At 36.4% G+C, this 6066-nt stretch overlaps 1 long non-coding RNA gene across 2 annotated transcripts in view; it reads right to left on the reverse strand.

Moving 5' to 3' along the window:
- Nucleotides 1-4336, reverse strand: part of LOC126930210 (uncharacterized) — a 92863-nt gene extending 88527 nt beyond the window's left edge. Inside the window, exon 1 of one of the 2 annotated variants that reach the window (XR_007717477.1) lies at nt 3646-4336. This is a non-coding gene — a long non-coding RNA (uncharacterized LOC126930210). The remainder of the gene's footprint in view (nt 1-3645) is intronic. The other variant, XR_007717476.1, reaches the window with a different exon arrangement.
- Between the last annotated feature and the right edge of the window lie 1730 nt (nt 4337-6066).

Below are 6066 nucleotides of genomic sequence, written 5' to 3' on the forward strand. Positions count from 1 at the left end.
TAATGAGAGATGTTTAAATGAGTGTGAATATGTGAATTCCCAGCCTTTCTCCACTGCAGAATGATGAAACAATTCCAAGATGTTCTTCTGGGTTTGAAGTCTTTGCCTGAACACAATTATGCAATGTTTTGAAAGTCAGTTCCAAGATCTCTTGAATTGCTTATAAGACATTTTGTTTATTAAAGAATTTTCTGAAATTGATTAGGTTGTAGTGACTCATGGATTCATGCAAACATATGCATGACATTTAGAATTGTAGAATTAGAGGGTAAGAGATCAGCTAATGCACCCTGTGTTTTCCAGAAAAGGAAATGGTGCCAAGAAGTCTAAATGACTTGCCCAGAGCTATATGAAGGTGTCCATGAGAAAACTGGGGCTAAAACCCAGACCTCCAATTCCCAGCTCGGAGTTCTTTCTTTTAAACAGATTCTCCATGAATATTCTGATTACATATGCTAATTCCATGGTCAATGCTAAGTACTTGGAAAAAACCAAAAATGACATTTTGCCCCCCAGTGATCTCAAGGTAAGATAAATATTTTATAATTGTAATGCATAGTGCATTTAAAGAATGTACAATTCTCTATAAAATTTATAACCCAGAAATGCTCTCAAGTACATTTAATCTTTACAATTCAGGTAAAGATTGTTATTTATTTATTTTATGTAATTTAATTTTTTTTGTTTGTTTGTTTTTGAGACAGGGTCTCACTCTGTTGCCCAGGTTGGAGTGCAGTGGCATGATCACGGCTCACTGCAAACTTGACCTCTCAGGCCCAATTGATCCTCCCACCTCAACCTCCCAACTAGCTGGGACTACAGGCATGAGACACCACACCTAGTTAAGTTTGTTATTTACACCATATATGGAAACCACCAAGTAAGAGAGAGTGGCTTGGTCAAGGCTTCTAAAAATTGAAACAGACTTTAAAAAGGTTGGGTTTTCAATTCCATTCTTGGGGTTTTTAAAAATGCAACATAAAAATTGATATTTAAGTATTTTTAAAAATGAGTATTAGTCACGGAGTTAAGACTGTCTCTACTTCCCTCATTTGTTTGGCGTTAAGCTGATGCTGGACTCTGCCCTAGTGTATCCTTAAAAGCTGATGTTCATGTCACAGCAACATTCCAATCTACAATGGATTGAATTTTCCAGTTTATCAACAAAATCTCACTTACTTGAGAAAGGCTTGTCTGAAATCAGTAGCAGTGGTGGTAATAATAATAATAAACACTTGATGTTTATCAAACACTTATTGTTTCCAGGTTCTGTTCTAGACACTTTACAGGTATTAACTGATTTAATTTTTCCAGCAAGCTTATGAATAGACACCATTATTATCTCAATTTTGCAGATGTTGAGACTGAGGCACAGAAAGCTTAAGTAACTTGCTCCACGTAGCACAGTTAGCAAATGGCCAATGAGTTACTTACATTTAGATTTTTGTTGTTCTTATTAAAAATGTTTACAATGATCATTTTTATATAATAACTCTAGTTGTTCAGTTATTTGTTTTGGGGCAAAGATCTTCCTTCTTTGAACCTCAGTTTTCAACTCTAAAACAATTAGGTTGAAGTGGCTGACCTTGAGGGTTTGCTCTAGTTCTACATGGTTACCAATTTATCACATCCTCTCACATCCTTCTTATGCTCTGTGGACCTAGGCTGTCCTATCACATTCAATTCCCTTCCTTCCCTGCCTTGCTTGATTTCCAGGGATAAACAAAAGTCACACATTTTTATCAGCTTTATTTGTATATAAACATAAGATGAGCTAGACCTTCAAGACTTTTTAACTTGGAGAAAAACAAGGAAACTAAATAACCACTCCTGCTCTCCCCCTTTCTCTCTCCCACTTCTTAAAATACTTGTTTTAGCAAACCCGTTTGTCAAAGGTAATACAAAGTCCTCTACTAAGGAATATGAGGTTCAAAAATCCTACAGTTCTTTCCTTTATCCCATTGTGTTTATACAGACAAAACCAGGTTAAAATCGACACAAGGTCAACTTGAAATGGGGAAAGAGGAAGGTGACGTCACAAAATAAACATCAAGTCTTGTGTACAAGCATCTGCAGAAGAGTTCAGCCTCACCACTTGGGTAATGCTGTTGGAATGTGGTCTGGGTTCACTGTGTTTGAATGGAGGGCCATTTAATATCGGCTAATTCAGGACCACCCTTCTCACCCTCCATAAAGCGTGAGTCCCAGAAATTCTCCCCATTTGTGAGATGGGGAGATGCCCATTTGAGATGCGGGCTGTGAGTTTAATGGTAGGTTTGGGTATGGTTTGAAATGGAATCATCACAAATTGTAACTTCCTTGACTCGGAATCAATGAGCTTTTCAAACAGTTACAGACGTTGGAGTTTGTAATTTTTCATATATAAAAGTATCTTATGAGGTGCATTTACCAAGCCTTGAAACAAACCCAAGTACTGAGATGAAAGTTCAAACTATATAGAGTGCTTTGATGCCGAAAGGAACAGAAGTAATTGTTTATATGTGTATTTGATATTCCACCCAGAAGGGGTTAAATCCCTGCTTTAGTTGATGTATTTTCTTCCTTATGAATTAAACACTAAAGTATGTCCATTTCGTCACTTTCTTTACACACCTAGCTCTCCCTTTATTGTGCCTTGTCTCCACTTGTCTGCAGAAAGATCTCTCCATATTTTGCTTCTGACGCCAAATAACCGTGATCACTTACGATGAAAGAGTATTGGTTAATGAGATTGTTGAGAAAGTTCTGTTTTGTTTATAAAGTCATTCCTATCTTTTTCATAATGTATCTTTTATCTTTGGACCAAGAGCATTGATCCCACATCTGTTTTTTTGCTGAATGTTTTCATTTGAGGTTGATGGTACCTATTTAAGGACATATGGTAACTATTTAAGGGCTTAATTATTCAATCCTAGAGAGCTGGGTGGAACATGGGGACACAGAGGTTGGTTGGGAGACAGATGAAGGTTTCGCCTTACTACCTATATGTCTCCCAGAATCCTTTTACAGAGGGGGTGTGGTGAACTGTCTCCTGGAAAAGAGAAAGATTTATCCTTACATAATTTACCTATGTTTGTGCACTGAGCTGACGTGTACCCCAGTGTCAATGCTAACATCATTTCTCCCTTCCTTTTAGATAGGACTTTTATGAATCAGAGCTGGATTCTGTCAGTTAGAAAGGTGTGTGTGTGTTGAGCTTGGCACACCCTCTTTTCATTAGTGATAGAAGCGCCTGCTAAGGGCCAGGGGTGGGGGTGGGAGTGGGGGTCATGATGACCTTCACCTGGGTTCTAGTTCAATCTGTAACCCAGAGGCAAAGGTAATGACTTATGTATAATCACTGCTTGAATTTTCTGCTCCACTATATTTACATCAGAGGGAAACAAATCCTGTAATACGTACATGCTTTCTATCAAGGATGCAGCACAAATGTCAACAGTGTCCTTCTAAGTCAATATTTGCTAGGAAAAGCACGGGATGTTCTTGGTATCATCATGGTACCAAGGCTTCACAAACTAATAAAAACACTGAAATTGTTACATATTCATTCACAAGTACTATGAAGCATAACAGGAAAAAACAGGTCTATATTTTCATAAAATTAAATTCACACATGCTCTGATAGGCAAAAAGTTTTGTACTTACATAGATCATGGATGGAATTTCTGCTCTGTCTCTTGTGGGGTAAAGCAGCTTTAATATTTTATTGGAAAATAAAATTTCTTCTTTGTTGGATTCCCTTCAGATGAAACTGAATAGATGAATAATGTATCTGTTTTATGACAATTAAAAAAAAGCCCTGTAATTTGTACAACTGTGAGTGAGAGGAGTCAATTGACATTTGAAGCAAAAAAGATAGATAATGAGAGGATAAATGGGTGGAAAATTCCACAGCTCAAAATCCCAATGGTTTCTTAAGGACAAAATTGTTACTTGAGAAGGCTCTGCTGAATTTTTGGCATTCCTGCATTATCTCACTTTGAAGATGGAATGTAAACTATGGTTTTCATCCAGTATCACTGTTCTCTGAAGCAGATTCAATTTTATTTGCTGAAAGTTTTTGGTAATGCCGATTTCTCTAAATTTAAGTAAATAGTTAATGTTTCAAAGGCCATTATTAGTCTCTCTTAGTGGAAAAGAGCAGTCTCATTTTCGGGAAGTCCATGGCAAATTTCCTTTCATGGGACTCTTACCATTAACCCAGAAAGAGACTCACTCTTATCTACAAAGGCTTTGTTGAAAATTTTTGCTACTTGTATATTCTATTGCAAATCTTATGGGATATTGTTAAAAATTCATTTGCTGTAGAAATCAGGAGGATTGCCAACAGGTATGCTCAGTGGAGGCTGGGGAAGAGTCTAGTGCTGATGGTGAGGATGAGTTCTTTTGTCCATCATCCTGAGCAGAGCAGTTTCATGGATACATTTGGTGCCACTGATAACACACAAGACTTGCAAGTTTAAGTTACTTTTACTATTTTCTGCTGCAGAGTACGATGCGATAATTTTCTAAGCATCTTAAGCATTTTCAAATCGAAACCAAAATTACCAAAGGAAAAATCTAATAAAACTTTAATGTCTTTTTACTTGCATATTTATTAAAAATAAATAGAGGAAAGATTTTCATGGGTTATTATTTATTATTTTACTTTATTTTATTTTATTTAATTTTAATTTAATTTTATTTTATTGAGACAGAGTCTCCCTCTGTCGCCCAAGCAGGAATGCAGTGGTGTGATCTTGGCTCACTGCAGCCTCCGCCTCCTCTGCCTCCCAGGATCAAGTGATTCTCTTGCCTCAGCCTCCCCAGCAGCTGGAATTACAGACACACACCACCAGGACTGGCTAATTTTTGTATTTTTGGTAGAGACGGGGTTTCACCATGTTGGCCAGGCTGGTCTCGAATGCCTGACCTCAGGTGATCCACCTGCCTCAGCCTCCGGAAGTGCTGGGATTTACAGGTGTTTAATGGGGCTTTTAAAAAATAAAATATTAACTCATACATGCAGAATTAAAATTTCTCTTCTTGTGTTTGTATCACTAAATACCAGATACTGAAAGTTATCCTTAAACATTGGTTGTTAGTAAGATTATTTCAACTAACTAGGGATTTTGATATATGATGCAAAAAGGTCAGTTTTAAGGACACTTAAAAGATCCTTTAGCATCAATGACATAAAAGTATATATATATATATATTTGAGAGAGAGAGAGAGAGAGTCATGTGCTACACAATAATGTTTCAGTTAAAGACAGTCTGCATATTATATGATGGTGGTCTCCTAAGATTATAATGGGGCTAAAAAATTCCTATGGACTAGTGGTGGTAACATCATAATTTAATGCATTACTCACGTGTTTGTGGTGATGCTGGTATAAACAAACCTACTGTGCTACAGTTGTATAAAAGTATAGCAATGTGATTATATAGTACATAATATGTGATAATGATAATCAACTATGTTACTGGATTATATATTTAATAGACTACACTTTTTATTGTTATTCTTATTTAACAAAAGTTAGCTGTAAAACAGTCTCAGGCAGGTCATCAGGATGTACTCCAGAAGAAGGCATTGTTATCGTAGAAGATGACAACTCCATGTGTGTTGTTGCCCTAAAGACTCTCCAGGGGGACAAGATGTGGAGGTAGAAGACAGGGATATTGATGATCCTGTCCCTGTCCCTGGGCTAATGTGTGTGTTTGTAGTTAGTTTTTAACAAAAAAGTTTAATAAGTTAAAAAATTTAAAATAGAAAAAAGCTTATAGAATGAGAATGTAAAGAAAAAATATTTTTATGTAGGTATGTAATATGTTTGTGTTTTAAGCTAAGTGCTATTATGAGTCAAAAAGTTAAAACCATTAAAAAGTAAAAATATTACAGTTAACTAAAGTTAACTTCTTATTGCAAAATGAAAACTATTGTTTACTATATTTAGTGTAGCCTAGGTGTACAGTGTTTATGAAGTCTACAGCAGTGTGTAGTAATGTCCTAGGCCTTCATGATCACTCGCTGACTCACCCAGAGTAACTTCTAGTCTGCAAGTGCCATTCATGGTAAATGCC

This window comes from Macaca thibetana, chromosome 11 (assembly GCF_024542745.1).
Source record: "Macaca thibetana thibetana isolate TM-01 chromosome 11, ASM2454274v1, whole genome shotgun sequence".
Classification (NCBI taxonomy): Eukaryota; Metazoa; Chordata; class Mammalia; order Primates; family Cercopithecidae; genus Macaca; species Macaca thibetana.